This window comes from Arachis hypogaea, chromosome 11 (genome assembly GCF_003086295.3).
Source record: "Arachis hypogaea cultivar Tifrunner chromosome 11, arahy.Tifrunner.gnm2.J5K5, whole genome shotgun sequence".
In the NCBI taxonomy this organism is placed as follows: Eukaryota; Viridiplantae; Streptophyta; class Magnoliopsida; order Fabales; family Fabaceae; genus Arachis; species Arachis hypogaea.
This window is the reverse complement of record NC_092046.1, coordinates 30545619-30568641: the sequence shown is the minus strand read 5'-3', so window position 1 is coordinate 30568641 and position 23023 is coordinate 30545619.

Genomic DNA, 23023 nt, shown 5'->3' with positions numbered 1-23023 from the left:
CCTTTCATGCTCTTCCAAACCAGAAACACCAACCAACATGGCCTTCGGCCCAAATCATGATCAACCACGGCCCCAGGCCCAAACAGTCCAACCAACAACCAATTACCACGGTCCAACAGAATCCCAGTCACAAACACAAGTAGGAAAGTTCAAGCACAAACAAACAGTTACTGCAAGTAGAACAATTATCAGATAATCACAAGTAATCACAAAGGCAAATCAAGTACAATATGCACACCCAAACAATGTCACATAGATGCATATGATGCATGCCTGTCCTAGTGGCTGATGATATAATCTGTCAGTTATATAGCCAACCCGACAAGTCCTGGTATCTAACCATTGGACTGTCCCTCTGTCGTGCATCCCCAACTCAAGTTATTTCTCGATCATCATCGTGATCATAATCATAATCCATATCCAACACCCTCATTGGTGTATATTCACGGGGCGAGCTCATCCGAGACTTTCACAGTGCCCGGCCACACTTACGACATAGGGTCAGCAGAGTATCAAGTCTCAACCTGGAGCATGTGGTGGCTAGTCACTGCTTTCACCTAGGGAAACTTGTATCTCAGATAGATGGAAGTGCAAAATCACAATATCAATGTCTCAGCATATATGCATTTATTCTCAGCCATGAATCAACATTCATTTCAGCCATCCGGCTTAATTTCATGACTCATAGTCAGCCATCCAGCTCATAGTTCAATCCAGAACCAGCCAAAATTCATAATCATACACAGCCATTCCAGCTTATAACAAAATAGCACTTTCACCATCCAACATCATCAAATTCATAAAATCATTGTTCAAAGCCATAAATCACTTTTCTCAATTCACTTCGCTTTGAAATCAAATTTCAACTCTTTTCATCCTTGGCTTTAAAGTTCTCATTTCTCAAATCATCTTAGGCTCATAAGCCCCTTTTACTCAAGTAAGTTCCCCTTTTAAAAACAAAGCCACTCTCAGCATAATCTTTCCAAAACTTCCAAAAATATGGCAAGGATTTATTTTGAAATATTCAAAATCATCCATCCAACAATGGGATTTTATAACAAAGGTTCCTCGGCAGAGTCTCAAGTCTTAGGGGAGAATAACATAACTCATTTTCCTCAAATTCACTTAAAATCATTAAAACCTTGGCTTCCGGATTTGAGTAATAAAATAGGATCTAAGCCAAATCGAGTCATGTAATCAATTACTCTTTTCAAAGCCGCTTCCTTCACTTAAACAAAACCAGCTTCAATCCCCCATGATAAATTCTAAAGCATTTTGAACTGCCCAGAAATTGTTTTAGTCTTGCAAAAATTCATAATTTAAAGAGTACTTAAAACTTTTCCCAAAATATTTTAGAATAAAACTTGTTAATAGACGTTCAGGTTCTTTCAAAGTCACTAAAACTTCTCTAATTGAAACCCTCAAGTCCAATTCAAAGACATAAACCCTTTTCACATTTGAAACAGCCTTAAAGCACAAGTTTCATCTAAATAACTGGTTCACAAGGGAGATATAATACTTTTCTTAAGAAACAAGACTAAATCACAATTTTCTCTTTAATAATTCATTTCAAAAGCATAAGTCATCCCTTTCTTAATAATTCAAATAGAATAGTAGAAGTCTTTAACTCATAAGTTTCCGAATAATGTTTCAGTAAAGTCCCTAGTTCTACCAGAATTTCGGCAGCACCTCCCCTAAAACTTGGACTCTGCCACCCTTTCCGGGTCCCATCCAAACCAATCCACAATCCGTATCAACGGTTCAAAACCCAAAATTAGTCCAAAAATAACTGAATCCAACATTCAACTCATTTTCATATCTCAAGGGAACCATTTCAAAATCAAATCATTATCAACCGACTAAATTCATTTCCAAAACTTTAAAGAAACCATTCAGCAACAATTCGTTTATCAAAATCGAATCAATTAAAGCAAACCAGACTGAATCCAAAAGGGTATTCTATTTTTCACATTTTCAATAAAATCAACTCAACTCAAATCGACTCCGAACGGATTAAACTCGATCTCAAATCTTTAATTCAACTTCAAAAACATTCCGTTTCACAAAGCCGCACAACAATCCAATCAAACCAAACATTCGTAATCATTCGAGACAGCCAAACAATACATAAGACTAATACAATCACCAAACATACATTGTCTCACATCGGTATTGATAAACCACTATTTTATGGTTTATCTTGTGCTGATCTGAGTGGTTTTATCAGGCCTTTGCACACTTATTCATACAATTTGTATGATTTTACAATTCCTTCCTAGCTTTGTTCTATAATTGAAAACTTGCTTCCCAACCCTTTAAATTGTATATTTTTAATCCCTCTTTATACCATTCGATGCCGTGATCTGTGCGTTAAGTGTTTTCAGGCTTTATAGGGGGAGGAATGGCTTAGAGGACGGAGAAGAAGCTTGCATAAATGGAAGGAGCACAGGAAATAAAGGAGATAACCAGTGAGGAGTGACGTGCACGCATGGCTCATGCGTGCACGTGAATCGGAGTTCGCCCGGTGATGCATGCACGTGCCTGACGCGTACGTGTGACAAGAAAAACTGCCAAACGACGCGTACGCGTGACTGACGCGTACGCGTGACATGCGCCACCTGCAGAATTCGTAGAAAATGCTGGGGGCAATTTTGGGCCGAGTTTGGACCTAGTTTTCAGCCCAGAAACACAGATTAGAGACAGGGGACAAGCAGAGACTGGGGGATATCCTCATTCGCATAGTTTTTAGTTTTTTTGTTTTGAATCTTAGAGAGATATCACACTTCCTCTAGGTTTCCTTTACATTCATAGATTTCTAGTTTTATGCTTTTGCTTTTGGATATTGAGAAGAGTCATTACCTCCGTTGAAGTTGCTATTATTCTAGTTTGCTTTCTTATTCATTTACTCTTTTGATTACTTATTAACCCTGTTTAAATACGTATGTTGCATTTTGGGATTTATTAATGCAAAGGATTACTTTTACTTTTAATTAATTTTCAGTTATTGTTTATCATGTCTTCCTTTCATTCCTTTTTTAATTCTGTGCAAGTAATTTTCATGTCAATGGAGTAGACTCCCAACTTGACTTGGGGGTTGATTAAAAGGAGACCCTTGAGTTGGAATGCTCAAGTGATTAGTTAAATTGGAAGTTGTTGGCTAACTCTCTAGATACTGACACTAATCCTTCCCAAGGGAGAGAATTAGGACTTATGAATAAGAGTTAGCTCAATCACTTGACTTTCCTTTATTCAGTAAGGGTTAACTAAGTAAAAATAACAACCTTTTGATACTACACTTGAGAAAATCCAACAAGGATAGAACTTCCAATTAATCATTCCTCCGGTTAAGGCTTTTTATTCCGAATACATAAATCTCTTTTAATTTACACTGCTTTAATTCTCAATCCTTTATTTTTCTGTTCTTCAACTCTTAAAATTTCGTGGAAATTCCTGACTAATAAAATAGCACTCTTTTGTCAACTCGTTGGGAGATGACCTGGGATTCATACTCCCAGTATTTTATTCTAATCTTTGTGACAACCCTTCTAAATTGATAAGCGGATTTTTGCTGGTTAAGAACTGTACTCGCAATGTTATTCTATATTGATTTCTTAATCGGCCAATTTCTGCTGCATCAATTTTTGGCGCCGTTGCTGGGGAGTTGCAACCGTGTGCTAAATTATTAGTTGGTGTACATATTTTTAATTTTTGCATATTTTATTTTATTTTATTACCTGAGCTGTATGTTTCTTTCATTGAATGACGCGTTCACTGTCTGATCAGAGCTTAGCCACATTTGATCCTGAAATTGAAAAAACTATTTCACATATTAGGCGAGCTCGGCGTGGGTTAGCCTCTGAAAGTGGTGAACTGGTTACTACCAATTCACCAGTCTCTTCTAAAAGCGAATCTGAAGCGCCATCTGAGGAAGAAACAAGCTCCTTTACTACTGATTCTATTGATTTACATGCAGGTAATATGGTGGAGCCCAGAAGGATTACTTTCCAGGAAGCAGGTGCTCCAGACTTTACACTGCAATTGTATCAAGCGCATCACCCAAAGCTGACTCCAGATTTTGAACTAAAGACTGTGCTAATCAACCTAATACCCAAGTTTCATGGCTTACCTGCTCAGAAGCCTATCAAGCACCTTAGGGATTTTCAGACAGCCTGTTCTACTGTTAGGCGTCATGGTGCAGATGAGACTTCTATTCTGCTAATCGCCTTCCCGTTTTCTCTTGAGGGAAAGGAGAGGGAGTGGTACTACACTCAACCTGAAGCAGTTGTTACCAACTGGGATACGCTCAGGAGAGAATTCTTGGAAAAATGCTTTCCAGCTGAAGTTACTGATAGACTGAGGAAGGAGATTTCCAGCATTGTTCAAGGCAAATCAGAAACTCTTTATGAGTATTGGGAGCGCTTCAGGAACCTTCTGGACGCATGCCCCCACCACATGATTGATAGGTTGGTGTTGATCAGCTACTTCACACAAGGCATGAAGCCTCAGGATAAGACTACATTGGATGGTGCGAGTAATGGTTCTCTGAAAAAATACAAGATCGCGGATGAAGCATGGCAACTGATCACTAATCTAGCAGAGTCTACTCGGAATGTCAGGCACAGGAACAACCATCCCAAGGCCGTTGCAGAGGTTTCCTCTAGCAGTGAAACTACTGCTTTCACACAGGCTATATGTGAGATGACCAACCTACTAAAGCAGATACAGCTAAATCAACAACAACCTCAGCCTCCCCCACCACAACCAAGTCAACAGTTGGTTCCTCAAAGAGTATGCAGAATATGTGCTGATTACACTCATTACACTGATGAGTGTCCGCAGCTCCAACAAGAAGACAATACCTTGGTAGCTACTCATAATTTCTATGACCGCCCGAATCAAGGATACAATCAACAAGGCGACAATTACAACCAAGGTGGAAACTATAATCAAGGTTGGGAAGACAACTCCAACCAAGGATGGAGAGATAATTTCAACCAGAGATGGAGAGATAATTCCAACCAAGGATTGAGGGACAACTACAACAGAGGAGGCAGAGAAACAATAGAAATCAGAGGTGGAACAATAACAACAGACAGCAGAACCAAAATCAGCCTTACAGAGCACCTCACCAAAGGCAATCTCAAGCGCCTCAGAACAACCAACAGCAGACTCCTCAGATCACTTACCCTCCTTCCTCTTCTACTAATGAGATGTTTCGTTCTCTTGCACAAGGATAGTAAGACATGCAGAGCACACTTAGCTCCACCTTAAACAGTCCAACCTCTGTTGTACAAGCTCTTGCCTCACAAATTGGATCAATGAACACTTCCAACAATCAACCTCCTAGCTCCTGTGCAATACCTTCTCAACCTATACCCAACCCCAAAGGTGGCATCAATGTCATCACTCTAAGGTCCGGAACCACACTGCAAGAGAGGAATCATGAGGAGCCAAGCTCAAAGGGAAACATTCAAGCTCAAGAGGTTGTTGAGGTAGAAAAGGCTGAAGAAGAGGATGAAGTACAAGACATGGTTGAAGAAGAAGCAGCTCAACCAGAGAATAGAGAACCAATGGAAGCTGAAGCTACCAGAGACGCCATCCCTATCCCCTTTCCACACCTTGCTAGGAAGTCCAAAAAGCAGATGGAGCTCGACCCAAAGATGGTATAAATCTTCAAAAAGGTTGAGGTAACCATTCCACTTTTTGATGCCATTAGCCAGGTATCTAAATATGCGAAATTTTTAAAAGATTTATGCATGCATAAGAATAGAATACAGGATTTAGAAAACCATTCCCTTAGGTAGCTCAATATCTGCTTTAATGGGTGATATACCTGAAAAATGTAGTGATCCAGGACCATGTATGGTTACGTGTACCATTGGGGGTGTAACATTTTCTGACTGCATGTGTGATTTAGGAGCTTGTGTTAGTATAATGCCATTGTATGTATATGATGCTTTGAGGCTCCCTCCCTTAAAAAGGTCGGCAGCTCGTTTTGTTTTAGCAGATAAAAGCATAATCACAATGGTTGGGATAGCTGAGGACGTGCTGGTGAGCATTAAGGGGCTCACATTTCCTATTGATTTCTATATTTTGGAGATGCCCCCCTAATGACTCAGGAAGACCATCATCCATCCTACTTGGAAGACCATTCCTGAAGACTTCAATGTTCAAGTTGGATGCATTCTCAAGAACTTATTCCTTTGAGATAGATGGGAGAGTAGTGAGCTTCAATTTGGATGAAGTTATGAAGCACCCTCCGGAAGATCATTCCATCTTCCAGTGCGACATCATTGATGAGACTGTTGCTGCAGTTCACCAAGAAGAAGTAGAAGAAATGCACATGGAGCAAGATACAAGTGTGGGAAAACTCCCCTAAACACAATGAGGACACTTTGCCATTATCACTAGCTCCAGATGATCAAGTGCCTAACCATGAGCAGAAAATGGAGTTAAAGCCACTTCCATCCCACCTCAAGTATGCTTACCTTGAGGACAATCAAAAGCTCCCAGTTATCATTACAAGGGAACTCACTTCCCAACAGGAGGAGTAGTTGCTTAGTGTGCTGAGAAGACACAAGAAAGCAATTGGGTGGAGCTTGGCGGATATAGTAGGCATCAGCCCTCAAGTTTGTGAGCACAAGATATTTTTAGAAGAGGGAGCAAGGCCTGTCCGTCAACCTTAAAGGAGACTAAATCCCACCATCTTAGAAGTTGTCAAGAAGGAAGTGACCAGACTGCTTGAAGCTGATATTATTTACACCATCTCAGATAGTGAATGGGTCAGTCCAGTACAAGTGGTGCCCAAGAAGTCTGGAGTCACAAAAGTGACGAATGAGCATGGAGAGCTCATAGCTACTAGAGTGCATAATTCATAGAGAGTTTGCATTGATTACAGGTGCCTCAACCAAGCTACTCGCAAGGATCATTACCCATTGCCATTTATTGATCAGATGCTTGATCGCCTGTCAGGTAAATCACATTACTGCTTTTTAGATGGTTATACAGGCTATTTTCAAATTCATATAGCTCCTGAGGATTAGAAGAAGACTACTTTTACATGTCCTTTTAGAATGTATGCATACAAGAGGATGCCTTTTGGATTATGTAATGCACTAGCTACTTTCCAAAGGTGCATGATGAGTATTTTCTCAGACCTTATTGAGAGTTGTATGGAAGTTTTTATGGATGATTTTAGCGTTTATGGTGATTCATTTAATCTTTGCTTGGATAGTTTAGCTAGAGTATTAGACAGATGTGTTAGTTTAAACTTTGTGTTAAATTTTGAAAAATATCATTTTATGGTAAAACAAGGTATTGTCCTAGGACACGTTGTTTCTAATACTGGTATTTCTGTAGATCCAAAAAGGTAGATGTAATTTCTAGTTTGCCTTACCCCTCCTCCGTGAGGGAAGTCTGTTCGTTCCTTGGCCATGCAGGTTTCTATAGGAGATTTATCAAAGACTTCAGTAAGGTCGCATTGTGTAAACCCTGCTAAAATCGGTATATAATTAGTCAATAAATTGAATTTTCAATAGGAAAATTAAATATGCAAAACTAATATCAAAATAGGATAGAGCTCGGCAAAACGAGAATTTTGATATCACTTTCGAAAAATTTGGCCCAAAATTGGGTCGAACGAGCCGAACCGGTCGAACCGGACCCGAACCGGGCCCGTGGGCCCAACCAACTCACTATATATAATGAGCTGAAGCTCATTTCATTTCCATTCAGCATGCAGAACAAGCTGGGCAGAGCCAAAATGGGGAAGAACATGTTGAAGATTCCAAAACCCTTGATTTCATTCAAATCCACATAACTTCTCGCTCCGAGCTCCGATTGACGATCCGTTTGCGGCCACGCGACCGCGGCGTTGAGCTCTAAAAAGCCCATGACATTATAAGGTAAGAAAGCCATGCTTTCTTCCTCAATTTTCTCATTTCCAGTTCTGAATTTATTGGGCTTTGGTGTTGAGATTTTGTATGATTTGGTGTTTTAGGTTTAATTTAGCTTGCGGAGCTTATTGAGCTCGAGTTGTTATGCGTGTGGGCACGGTAAGGACAACCTAAACCCTAGTCCAATCTTGTATTTATGATGAGAAATCTGAAATTGGAACATGTATATGTATTAGGTGTAGATTAAGTGGGTATATAAGCATTGGAATTGAATTGGGATTACTTGGAGGTTTGTTGATGACCAAGGCTTGTTTTGGGACTGTTTGATTGAGCTTGGAGGGGCTGTAATTTCGAGTTATGAGGCTGCCTTGGGTGAACTAAGTAATCGGCCAAGGTATGGTTTAAGTTTCGCACGTTTAATATTTACGGTGTTGTGAAAACTTAGGTTAGAGGAACCATAGAATAAGTTGGATTGTTTGTTGTATTTAATGATTAGCCTTGTAATGTTGTTAGAATAGATTTGTTAGTGAATTTATATATTAGAATTATGAGGTGTGAAAGTTATTAATGGTGTGCTCTTATATTTATTTATGATGGATTAGAATTAGTGTTTGTTAATAAGGATGTAGAGTTGTGTTGTGGTGGTATTGTATATGCTGTAACTAATTATGTAATGATCGGAATTGCATGAGACTAAGTTTGGGCTAAACTTGGGAATATAAGGAACTAAACTGGAAAATTTGGGACCTTTTTGTTAAATATACAATTTATGACAAATTTTTGAAGTTAGGTTGTTAAATCTGTCCAGCAGCAGAAAAGATCAAACAGGGCAGCAACTTGTTTGTCTTGCTGCGACTTCTACGAGTTGAGTTTTGGAGCGAAACCAATTTTGTTATAAAATTTGATTAACTTGCTTTATTTCTCTAAAATTTCAGAATTTTAAGAGTTGAGGATTGGGAGCTGTGAATTTTTGAATATTGGTGGTCAAAATTGAAAAGAAACAGATTTCAGCAAGCTATGCATCAACTTCCAATGCTTGTAACTCTTAGACTTAAATAGAAATTGGGTTGCAACCAAGACACACTTGTTTCTGGATGAGCTAGGAGTTCTCAAATCAAAATTTAGCTTAATTGGAGTTTTGTAATAAAAGTTATTCCAATTGAAAGGTACTAAGCTTGTTGGTTTTTAAAACAGATTTTGTCTCATTTTTACTTAACTTCCAGGTAATGTAACTTTTTCATTAAAAATGTTATTGACTCAGAACCAATTGAGAAAGAAACCTGGATGAGTAAAGTTTAACTACATTAATTTTCAAAGTCATTGGATTTAACTTGGATTTTATATTGAATTTTGAATATCACATGCTGCTGCTGTTTTTCTGGTTTTATGCACTGCAGAGCAGTCACGGTTTTTCCTTTATTCCTGAGGCTAGAAAAATCAAAAAATTATGATATTTAGTTTGTTAGAAAGCTTATTTCAATATGAACGCTTGGACATAAAGTTTGTGCAATTCCGAGTTCATTTGCTATATTAGAAACAGAAAAGAAAATAGAGTGTCGGGGATGTCTTAGTGATAGTCATGAGTTCGAGAAGTTAAAGTTCAATCCTCGTGTGATGTGATTGATTTAATGTTAGAGTTGGGTTGATTTTAAGATTATTCGATATTAAGAAGGATGAGAAGAGTTTGATAAAAAGTTTGGTCAGGACCAGGAAAGGGTAATCAAGATGAATTATAAGGGAATGACGATGAAAAATGTGAAAGGGAGGTTGTTAATAAAAGGAGTTAATATGCCATGGCTTGATGAATGATTAAATAATGATTATGACTATGAAATGGCTTATGAATAATGCTATCTGAGATACGAGTTCCCTGGGTAAGAGCCGTGGCTCGCCATCACGTGTTCCAGGTTGAATCTCGATACTCTGTTGACCCTACGTCGTAAGGGTGACCGGGCACGTATAAATTCCCGGGTATGGATAGCCCCCATTGAGTGATTTTATGAAATATGAATGTGAACTCTATGCATAGACTCTTGGGGATGCGCGACGGGGGACAGTCTAAGGTTTTCGGACTTGTCGGGTTGGCTGGATAACCGACAGATGGGCCCCATCAGCCATAGGACAGGCATGCATCATATGCATTTGTTTGTATTGATTGCCATGCATTTTCTGGGTATGCCTAATTGATATATATCACCTGCTATCTGTTATACTTGCTATTTGTACTATCTGCTCATTACTTGTGCGTGACCTTGTTTGGTTGCTTGTTTCTGTTGCATTGTGGATGATGGAGGGATGGAGGAAAAGGAGAAATGGTTTGGTGTTAGATTAGGATTGAAATTGAGTAAGTTAGGTAGATTTAGAATACCTACCCCTGTTATAGCTTCTGTTTAGTAATTAAGTTGGATAATTGTATAACGGAGTTCTAGGATTGCCTATGGCATTCTCAAGACCTTATTTATTATGCGCGTGGCACTTTTACCATGCTGAGAACCTTCGGTTCTCATTCCATATTGTATTGTTGTTTTTCAGATGCAGGTCGAGAGGCTCCTCGCTAGGCGTCTGGATCCTGGGAAGCGAAGTAGTCCTTGGGTGTATTTTGGTTTTCTATTTGCATATATGTATATATGTATTTAGCTTACTCTCCAAGTAACTTGTGTATGCTGCTCCTCTTAGAGGTTGAGGGAGAGATAGGAGTTTATTTTGGTATTTTGGTATATTTTGGGGATACCTATGTATGTTCATATGTATATATATATATATATATCCTCTGGCTAGCCTTAGCTTCGCAGGCTAAGTCAGGGGCTAGTTATGCTGTTTCCTTGGCTTTCCTTTATTCTTTTGCTTAACTTTATCATGTTCCTATTAGGTTTCTTAGCACGCAAGTAATCCTTTCCTGAGCGTTGCGCTTTTTGTTTTGCGATTTTTGTTTTACCCATTTTTCAAGGCTCCTAGTTAAGTATCTTTTCTCTATTATTATATATATATTACTATTTTTAGAGGTCGTAATACCTTACTATCTCAGTCTTATGACTTAAGCATAAGATTAAGTATAGTAGGGTGTTACACATTGCCTTTATCCAGACTGCTGCAGAAGGATGTTGAGTTCGAGCTGAGTGAGGACTGCATAAATCTGTTTGATAAGCTGAATATCGCCTTGACTCAAGCTCCAATTGTGAGAGGACCAGACTGGAGCCAGCCTTTTGAGATTATGTGTGATGCCTCCAACCATGCAGTAGGAGCGGCGCTGGCTCAACGCGAAGGTAAGGATCCTTTCGTAATAGCTTATGCTTCCAAGACCTTAGACGCTGCTCAGTCTAATTACACTACCACTGAAAAAGAGCTTCTGGCTATTATTTTTGCTCTGGATAAATTCCGAGCCTATTCATTTGGTACTAAGGTGTTAGTGTACTCCGACCACGCAGCTCTAAAATATTTATTAGCTAAAAAAGAGTCCAAACCAAGGTTAATACGTTGGATACTGTTGCTGCAAGAATTTGATTTAGAAATTAAAGATAGAAGTGGTTCCCAGAATTTAGTGGCTGACCACTTGAGTCGCCTTGAGCACATCAAGGATGATTCCACTCCTATCAATGATGCTTTTCTATTTGATAGCATGCAGTATCTGAAGTAGTTCCTTGGTATGCACCTGTAGCTAATTATCTAGTTAGCCATACTTTCCCTCCTAATTTTACTAAGCATCAAAGAGACAAGCTAAAAAGCGAGTCCAAATATTATATATGGGATGACCCATATTTATGAAGGTATGGTTCTGACGAGATAATTAAAAGGTGTGTGCCTCAATCAGAATTCCAGTCCATTTTAGAGGCCTGCCACTCTTCCGAGAGTGGAGGATATTTTGGCCCTCAGAGAATAACTAGAAAAATTTTAGACTGTGGATTCTGGTGGCCTATTCCTTTTAAAGATGCTGCTGCCTTCTATAAATCTTGTTCCCCATGCCAAAGGTTTGGTAATATATCCAAGAGGGATGAGATGCTCCAACAGCTTATGCTTTTCTGTGAAATTTTTTATGTTTGGGGCATTGATTTCATGGGTCCATTCCCAAACTCTGGTGGTTTCTTATATATACTGTTAGCTGTAGATTATGTTTCTAAATGGGTGGAAGCAATTCTTACCCATACTGATGATACTAACACTGTTGTCTCTTTTGTTAGAAGCCATATTATCTGTCGTTTTGGATTACCACGAGGCGTGAGTGATCAGGGCACTCACTTTTGTAACAGAAGATTAGCAAGTTTACTGAAGAAGCATGGGATTGTTCACAAAGTAGCAACAGCTTACCACCCCCAGACCAATGGGCAAGCAGAGGTGTCTAACAGAGAAATAAAGCGCATTCTGGAGAAGATAGCCAAGCCTCATAGGAAGGACTGAAGCACCAAACTTGTTGATGTGCTCTGGGCATATCGGACAGCGTACAAGACACCCATTGGGATGAGTCCCTTCCGCTTAGTGTACGGAAAGGATTTTCACCTCCCAGTAGAGGTGGAACACAAGGCTTTCTGGGCTGTGAGGGAGTGCAACATGGGATTTGAGAAAGCTGGTGCTGAAAGGAAGCTGCAACTAGCAAAACTGGAGACCCTTCGACTCGAAGCTTATGACAACTCCAGATTATAGAAAGAGAAGATGAAGGCTATGCATGACAAGCATATCAAGAGAAGAGAGTTCAGACCTGGAGATCTGGTTCTCCTTACAACTCCAGGCTGATACTCATGCCAGGAAAGCTGATATCCAGATGAGAAGGCCCCTATAGAGTAGAGAAGGCAGAGCCATACGGAGTCTTCCATCTGAGTCATCCGTCAAGTTCCACATTCATCAGGGTCAATGGACATCGCTTAAAGCTATATCATGGTGAGAGGATGAAGGACAATAAAGAGCTAGAGGTCTTCCTCTTGGAAGATCCACCAACAGAAGCAGATTGAGCTTGTGGACTGTCCAACTTAAGGACGTAAAAGCAAAGTCCTAGGTGGGAGACAACCCACCATGGTATGATCGTTTCTTCTCATTCTTAGTATATTTTATTTTAATTTTCGTAGTAGTCATTCATAGTTTCTGCATATACATCTGCATGCTGTATTTTGCATTCTGCATAAAAAAAAAGCACACGACGCACAAGCGTCGCTGACGCGTACGCATCATATATGTATGCGAAACAAGGAAGAATTGACCAGAGAGTTGCGTGGGAGCAGAGCTGGAAGCATGCCTTAGGCACAAGCAAGCCCACGCGTACACGTCGCTTGCGTTTTTTCCAGTCCACGCGTACGCGTCCCTTACACGTACACGTGACCCTGCAAATCGGTGTAAATGAGTGTATGGCCAGAGAGTTATAATGGTGTAGGGCTGGAACTGTGCTGGGAGCACATACTCCACCACATGTACGCGTCCCTGACCCGTCCGCGTCGTTTTTCCAATCCAGGCCATCCACGCCTGAGCGTCAGTGACGCGCACGCGTCATATCCAATTGTGGCACAAGCGCGAACAAGACAGAGAGTTGTGCGCGCGTAGGGCTGCCTTTGCGCCAATTGCACAACCTATGTCACGCGTACGCGTACCTGACGCGTACGCATCACCTGTAAATAGCGCAACTCACGCGTACGCGTGATGCATGCGTACGCGTCGCTTGTGACGCCCAAATTATCCACTTCAGCGCCTGATTTCAAATCTTTTCTTCCCCAATCCTAAATCTTTTCAATCTTAATTATCTCTTCTTTCTTCTTTCCTTCTTCTTCCGTATTCTTTCTTACTTTCCACTACTTTCTTCTTCCCTTCTTCATTTTCTTCATCAAGGTTCTTTTCTTCCTCCCATCTACTCTTTCATTATTGCATTTATTTATGTTTCTTTCTTCTCTATCTTTCTTTTAGCTTACTTATTTATGGTTTCTTTTCTTTTCTTTTTAATGCATTCTTATGTTGGTATTGGAGTTTCATTTGGGTATTACCTTATTATCTTGAAGCTTGTGGTTATTATATGGAGTGATTTGACAATTGATACTTTAATTTGGCTCTCATATATATTTGGATTATATTATTTTCATTCCTATTCTATCTTGCTCACCAAGTGTTTGTGAAAAACCCCTTATGGCATCTTGAACTCTATTTTGTTTTACTCTTTTACTTGAATGCCTCTTTTTCACAACCCTTTCCCTCCACATGTATTTGGGATTATTATTCACAATTGTTATCATTACACATGCTCTTTAATTTGGCACATTTACTATTTGATGCTTGAGCTATGCTTCTCATGCCTATTGCTTGCATGCTTTTACCCCTTGCATCTATTTAATTATGAATTGCCTTATTGCTTTTCATTGATGTCTTACCTACATGTTGTACCTACCATATATTTGAGCTAACATCTTTCCTTTGACATTCATTATCACTTGGAATTTTCTCCCTTCCGGTTTTGGTTATCTATACTTCACATTCCTCTTTTTCTTCTTCCTTAGGCATGGGTACCAAGAAAGGAAAAGAGAAGGCCACTGACAAGCCACCGGCTAGGAAAGGAACCAAGAGAACACTGGCAAAGGCACTTCCATCTACCAGTGTCAAGACACCAACAAAGCGGGTGAAGAGGATTATTAAGGTTGATGAATCAGAGAAAGCCTTTCCCGCTCGGGACTCTACATAGTTTGCTAACCGTTATTGCGAACAGATGTTTCCCATCCTGGCTGAGAGGAACTACAACAATGAGCATCTACTCATTGTCCCAACACACTTTGTTGATTTTGTGGAGCCCCAAATTGAGAGGAGGCAGTGGGGATTTTTGAGGAGGCAGCCGCGAGAGGCCAACTTATCCTGGTTAGTTGAATTCTACTCAAACTTCTACTCGCGTACTCTACAGACTATCTTCGTCCGTCAGCAGCAAGATCCTGTTTCCGAGAGTGCCATACAGAGAGCACTGGACCTTCCACCTAGTCCTGAAGGATGGGATGCATATCAAGATGCATCTCATAAGTGCCAGATATATCAGTTCGACTGGGATAGCGTACTTGGAGTTATAGCCCAACCTGGTAGCACTTGGATCTATGGGCAGCATCGTTCAAAACCCAAGAGCATCTCAGCACAGTCACTCACCCTGGAGGCTCGCGTGTGGGCACAGATTATGTCCCACTATGTCTTTTCGAGCATTCACGAGTTGACTTTCACAGCAGACATGGCTGTCTTCATCTGGTGCATCTTGACAGAGCAACCCCTCAACCTGCCCCGACACATCTGGGATGCCATGGGACACGTACAGATAGCGGGTAACCTACCTTTTCCTGCCTTGGTTTCAGATTTAGTCTCTACAGCAGGTGTGTCATCTCGGGCAGGAGACACGAAGGTCATTATCCCTAGAGCCGACCAGTATGTCCCGAATGGAAAATACATCAGGCCGCCAGTTCCCTCTGCGAGCTGGCCTGCAGGTCCATCTTTGGATACCCCTCCTTCATCCACTCCACCATCATCCACACCACATGCACCATCCATCCATCAGATGTTCCTTCAGATCCTTGAGAGGTTCGACCGGCAAGACGGGCGAATGGAGTAATTGGAGTGCCGTAACAAGTGCAGATACAACTACCTGAAGGACCTGATAGCTGGTATACACCCACCTCCAGAACAAAAGGATACCCTAGACTCCCCCTTCATCCAGTAGCACAGGTAGCCAAGGCGAACCAGACACTGGAGGCGATACTTCCAGCCTTCCCTTGCTCCTTACTGATGGCATGGAGGACCGTGCCAAGCCTTAAGTGTGGGGAGGTCAGTCCTTGACTTCCGAAGGTAATTTTTCTCTCTCTTAACACCAATATTTGACTTTTTCTTTTGTTATATAGGATAGATTGCATGATAATAATTGTTTGCATGTATGTTTTACTTGGTTAGAGTAATGAGTTTCTTTTCGAGACCCTTCTTATAGTATTTCACTAATCTAAATTAAAATTTTTGTGTTAAACTTGTTTGAAGACTGTAATTTGGAACATGAATTATAGCTAAGAACACACAACCTGTGAGATTTGAGCTTAATTACATGGTTACATTATTTAACCATAATATTTTATTCTTGTGTGTTCTCTTCTCTGTGATTGTGATCTATATTTTGTTCCATTCTATATGACCATTGTTTAGTATATTTACATGCTTGCATATGATTGAGGCCATCATTTGTTATTACCTCACTAATCCCAAACAGCCTACCATTCCAATTACCTTTGTTAGCCACTTTGAGCCTTTTAATCTCCCTTGTTTTATATTTTACCACATCACTAGCCTTAAGCAAAAAATAATTAATCACCCCAAGTGAATCTTTGGTTAGCTTAAGTTAGAGATTGTGTATCAATTAAGTGTGGGGAACTGTGGGAACTCGGGTTAATGGGAATGTATTATGTTTCTAATCTATTTGAATGTTGGGAATTTAGGTACCTACTCATGAAAGACCAGAAAAATTAAAAGTCCATGTGCATTGATATGTTATGTTTGCTTTCATATAAAAATAAATAAGTAATTAAATAAGGGGACAAAATTACCTCAATGTTAAGTTTAGTAAAGGATCAATGCATATGTGATAAAAATTAAAGAAATATTTGGTATATGAGTATATGATACAAAAGTGGGAATTATGGGTAGCTAGGTATGATTTTAGAGTTACATAGAATGTGTGTGTGTGTGTTAGGTAAGAGCTTAGGTTAGTCAAAGATTCATATTATAGCTCACTTGGACATACGTATATCCTCACCCTTACATTAGCCCAATTACAACCTTGGAAAGACCTCATGATGTTTGCATTGGTATACAAAATTTTTGTTGATTGGTTAGATGAAGAACAAAGTCTAGAAAGCATGACTAGAGAAGAGTAGAGTGATTAGCCCTAGACACTTGAGAGATTGGAGTGATATACACTACCAGTGAGGGTTCAATGCTTGATTCTATGTTCCCTGCTTTTATGAGCTATCTTCTTACAAGTTTACTTGTCTTTTATTGTATGATTTGAATTAGTGGAATCCGATTCATGTTTCTCTTAGAGAACTTATTTGCTTTTAACCAAGTAGACAGAATCATCATAGCATATAGTTGCATTCATAGGTTGCATCTCATGAGTCTTACTTCCCCCTCTTCATGCTTTTGTCTCCTTGAGCTTAGCATGAGGACATGCTAATGTTTAAGTGTGGGGAGATTGATAAACCACTATTTTATGGTTTATCTTGTGCTGATCTGAGTGGTTTTTATCAGGCCTTTGCACACTTATTCATACAATTTGCATGATTTTACAATTCCTTCCTAGCTTTCTTCTATAATTGAAAACTTGCTTCCCAAACCTTTAAATTGTATATTTTTAATCCCCCTTTATACCATTCGATGCCGTGATCTGTGCGTTAAGTGTTTTCATGCTTTATAGGACAGGAATGGCTTAGAGGACGGAGATGAAGCTTGCATAAATGGAAGGAGCACAGGAAATAAAGGAGACAACCAGCGAGGAGCGATGCGCACGCATGGCTCACGCGTGTGCGTGACAAGGAAAACCGCCAAACGATGCGTACGTATGACTGACGCGTACGCGTGACATGCGCCACCTGCAGAATTCACAGAAAATGCTGGGGCAATTTTGGGCCGAGTTTGGACCCAGTTTTCAGCCCAAAAACATAGACTAGAGCCATGGGACAAGTAGAGACTGGGGGAGATCCTCATTCACATAGTTTTTAGTTTTTTTGTTTTAAATCTTAGAGAGAGATCACACTTCCTCTAGGTTTCCTTTACATTCATAGATTTCTAGTTTTATGCTTTTGCTTTTGGATATTGAGAAGAGTCCTTACCTCCGTTGAAGTTGCTATTATTCTAGTTTGCTTTCTTATTCCTTTACTCTTTTGATTACTTATTAACCATGTTTAGATACGTATGTTGCATTTTAGGATTTATTAATGCAAAGGATTACTTTTACTTTTAATTAATTTTCAGTTATTGTTTATCATGTCTTCCTTTCATTCCTTTTTTAATTCTGTGCAAGTAATTTTCATGTCAATGGAGTAGACTCCCAACTTGACTTGGGGGTTGATTAAAAGGAGACCCTTGAGTTAGAATGCTCAAGTGATTAGTTAAATTGGAAGTTGTTGGCTAACTCTCTAGACACTAACGCTAATCCTTCCCAAAGGAGAGGATTAGGACTTGTGAATAAGAGTTAGCTCAATCACTTGACTTTCCTTTATTCAGTAAGGGTTAACTAAGTGAAAATAACAACCTTTTGATACTACACTTGAGAAAATCCAACAAGAATAGAACTTCCAATTAATCATTCCCCTGGTCAAGGCTTTTTATTCCGAATACATAAATCTCTTTTAATTTACACTGCTTTAATTCTCAATCCTTTATTTTTCTGTTCTTCAACACTTAAAATTTCGTGAAAATTCCTGACTAATAAAATAGCACTCTTTTGTCAACTCGTTGGGAGACGACCCGGGATTCATACTCCCAGTATTTTATTCTAATGTTTGTGACAACCCTTCTAAATTGATAAGCGGATTTTTGCTGGTTAAGAACTGTACTCACAACGTTATTCTATATTGATTTCTTAATCGGACAATTTCTGCCGCATCAAGTATCCATATGTAATAATTCCAATATATAAAACATAGTTTTCGGAAAACAGCCCCTACCTCAAAATGCCAAAACCATAACCCAAACTCGTTAACTGACTCCTTTTTGCTCAGCCCAAAACCACCGGCAATCAAAACCTCGGCTCTGCTTGCTCTCTCAAAAGCAGAAACAGCTACAAGCAGCACAAGCAAATCGGATTCTAACTCCTAAAACCATTAACATCGCAAATACTTTATTACACAGAACAGAACACTAACGCAGGGCTTTCGAAAACCGAAATACTCACTGAATTAACAAAACGTAGTAGCCGTAGCCCCAAATCGACCCAGCAGTGGCTCCGTCAGTGGTCAGAAGCTCTAGTGGCTCAGCAACAAACTTCAATTTTTGACATGAAACCCTATAAAATTAACCTTACAACATATATTCATCCGAATCCTTAACCGCAGATAATTAGAACGATTATGGTTTGAGTTTCAGAGCGCAGGAGACTTACTATGATGAAAAGGAATGGCAGAATGGAGCAGCAGCTCTGGTGCCGACCTCCTATAGCAACTACACCGTTTCCCGGCAACCGGAGGCACAGCTGGGTTTCTTGGCGACAGAAGCGGCGGTGGCTAGGCGCGGTTCTGCCTCCTCTCCTCTGTACGACCCGGCGGCTTCCCTCTCGACGGCACAGTGGCAGTATTGCAGAAGTTACCCACCACTGTCGCGCTCTTCCTCTCTCTCTGCGGGTCCCTTGGTAGCGTCATCCCCTAGCAGTGATGGCGGCTTCGCACAGCTCTAAGAGTGGCAATGGCTGTAGCGGCGGTGACGGGCTCCACGGCGACTCCCTCTCTCCCAGCGTCGCTCACTCACGGCGGACCAGAGAAGCAGAAACGGAGCTCCATCGTGCTTCTCGTTCAGAGCTGGCAAGGACGACGATGCGGTGACCCTGACGGCGACTGGGCGCAGCTCGCGGCTCCATGGGTGACGGTGACACGGTGAGTTCCCCTTCTCCTCTCCTTTGCCGCATGGCTTCTCCCCCTTGCTCGGTTCTGGTCTTCCTCGTGATGGCGGCGAGTGGCGAGCAGCTCGGCGGTGACAGCGAGGCCCACCAGCGCTAGCCCGTGCCTCTCTTCCTCTTCTGCTTCCCTCTGCATTCCCCGTTTCCTCCTAGCACTTTTCTTTCTTTTGTTTCTTTTGGTAGCAGCTGTTGCTGCTGTGTATGTTGCGTCAATGAGAGAAGGAAAGGAAACAGATGGGGTGCGACGGCTGGGTTGGGAATTAGGGTTTCACTATTTTGAAAATTAGGGTTAGGGTTAAGCTAGGGGTAGTTTTGTAATTTCAAATGAAATTGGGAATAATATAGTAATTGAAACCCAAATTAAATCCAACACTAATTGTATATAGAAAAGTACTATTTGCTCATCAATTTTACAAATTATTTTCAATAAAATGTCCAAATCCAATAATTAAGAATAATATAATTAAATCCTTTATTTTCCCAAAACAGCAGTATCAATACTTTAAAATATTAATTATTTAGTCCAAATCATATCAAATCCTTATTATTTCACAACTACCAACTTTCTAATTTGAATATAGAAAATAATTCAATAATTGTAAATTGGATAATAAACTTATTTCAAATTCAATTAATCGAAACTTGCTTTAATATTCTTTAATAAAGAAATTTCTGAAATTAAAGCTACAGAAATACTGAATTTGAAATTAGCTCATGATAGCCCTTTTTCAAAAGTTCTGGGTCTTACAGCATGCATAAAAGGAAAAGCATGGCAAATTGCATGAATAATAAAATCTATAGCTACCAATGGCAAGAAAATAATAATAACAACTCAATTAAGCAACAACAAACATAAAAATATCAAATTGCATTAAAAGGGATCAAAATTAACATGAGTTCATGAACAAGAAAGTAACAAAATAAAGGAAATTAACAAGTAAACTAAGAGAATTAAGCTATAAGGACAATAAAAAGTAAGAAAAACTAACTTAAAACAAGATCAAAACCTAAATCTATGAAAAGAAATGAACCTAAAACCCTAAAATCTAAAGAGAGGAGAGAGCCTCTCTCTAGAAAACTAACCTAAAATATGCTAAAAACTCACTAAAAAATGAAGTATGTGTGTCTTGGAATGTTGCCCCTTTGATAGAGCTTCCAATTCAGCTTCAGGGTCTCGAAAATTGGGCCAAAAGACCCCAAAATCGCGAGGCACGTGACTTTTTAGTGAGTCATGCATCAGGACTTATGCGTACACACAGAATTGTATGCATACGCACACTGGCTGAATTCCTCCTTGTGCGTACGAACGCAACAATTTGATCTTCTCCTTTGTTTTTTCATGAAATCTCTCACTTTGCATGCTTTCCTTCCACTTCTCCAAAGCCATCCTTGCCTATTGGACCTGAGATCACTCAATAAAATATATCACGGCATCGAATGGAATAAAAGTGGAATTAAATTGATTAATTAAGGCATAAAAAAGCATGGTTTCACTATTACGTGCAATCTAAAGAGAAATCACAAAAGTATGCTGTTCTAGTGAATAAATGCAGGTTTATATGATGAAATCTACTCAATTCAAGCAAAATATTATCATCAAATATAGATTCATCAATTCTCCCACACTTAAACAATAGTATATCCTTATGCTAATCATAAAGGAGAAGGACCAAAGGAGAAACAACTTATTGAATGAAACTACTTATATGCACGCAACTATTCTTATTAATGCTATTCACTTCTATCTATTCTATAGTTTTCTATTGACTTGGTCAAAACAAACAAACAAATTTCCAATCAAGCATATAAACATATAGGGCTAAAGCAAAGAAATAATTTATTGCAATCACAATCCAAAAAATTGATTCAAGTTCTCAAAAGAATGAAGCAACTTGCAAGATGTTAATAGATATGGAGATATAGAATTGAGCATTCGAACCCCTAGCACTTCATCTAACATGTATGCAAGTATGCTCTAATCATGCTATCTAGAATTTACTCTTCATCTAACAATCAACAAATATTTGATGCATGTATGCAAGTATCATGCGGACTTCTTAAGGTTGTAATGGGTTAGGGTTAGGGTAGGATGAATATGGTCAAGTGGACTAAGAAATTGAATCTTTGATTATCTTAAGTATCCACCTAACCTATATCAACCTAATCACTAAAATTCAATCTAACTATCCATTATTCTCTTTTTCCACACATTCATGTATTCTTTTCCATTCAAATGACATATGCACTCCTTATTCACATTTTTTTTCTTTGGGGTAACCTTTGTCTCCCTTTTCATTATTTTCTCAATTCTCTTTTTTTTTTTATTCTCTACCAATGTTTCCCGAAATTCCCACACACTTAAATGATACACTCTCCTCAACCTAAGCTAATTAAAGATGCAAATCAAGAAAATCATGGTTTTTCACTTAGGGTTGTGATGTGCTACTATTAAGATCAATGGAGGTTAATAAGGCTCAAAAGGGGTTAACATCATCAGTTCGACTGAAAACTAGTGAACCGGTCTCTTAACCGGTCCGGGTTAACATTCTGATCAGTCATGTAAGCGAACCAGTCAAACTCGTTAAATCCATTTAAACCCGGGCTCAACTGCGAACTGAACTAGACCGGTCAACACGGAAGATGACATCAACGATACCAATTTCAAAAATTTAGTATATGTTGCCTCTTGGGTTCGAACCTAGAAACATTAACATAAAGAAGAATGCTCTCCTACCAGGCCAAGTTGTTCTTTATAATATATTATGCTTTTTAATATATATATATTACAAACTAGTAGACATATCCAAATTAATAACTTCTTGTATTAACTCTTTTAGTCATGCAAATTTAAAATTTCTTTATCTTTTTGGCTCTTTATTTTAATAAGTAGTTTTTATATTAATTTAATTTTTATTTTATATTTATTCTTTCTTAAATTAGTTATTTTTTATTTTACACAATTATTAAAATAAATATTAAATTTTGTTAAATATCTATAAATTAGAAAGATAAGCAAAAATATTTTTATTAATCATAACATATTTTTGTTATTCATAATTATGTAATATCTATTAATATTAATCTTTTTAACATATATTTGAATAAGGTAATATATACAAATTAATTAATAAAATATAAAAATAAGTTAATGTAATATAAAAAAATTATTATGAATAAAATTAAATTTTATATAATTATTTAATTATGACCGGATCAATCAGTTCAACCTACAACCGACCGGTTGAACTAGTAACCCGGTGACTTAGTAATCTCACTGGGTTGATTGCCGGTTCGATTCTGATAACTATGTTCTAAATGCATTCAAACATCAAACATTGGACATAAAGAATTAAGCAAATCCAAGATCATAATCATAGAAGGAACATATATAGCACACAAGAATAAAAGTTGTAGTTAAAATATACAACCATACATTAAAAACTCAACAACTCGCAAGGTTGTTTGTTCTATCTCTCTTCTATGTTCCACAAAATAATTCAAGCAAGTTGAAAAAAAAAGAATTTTCTGAATCAAATAAATG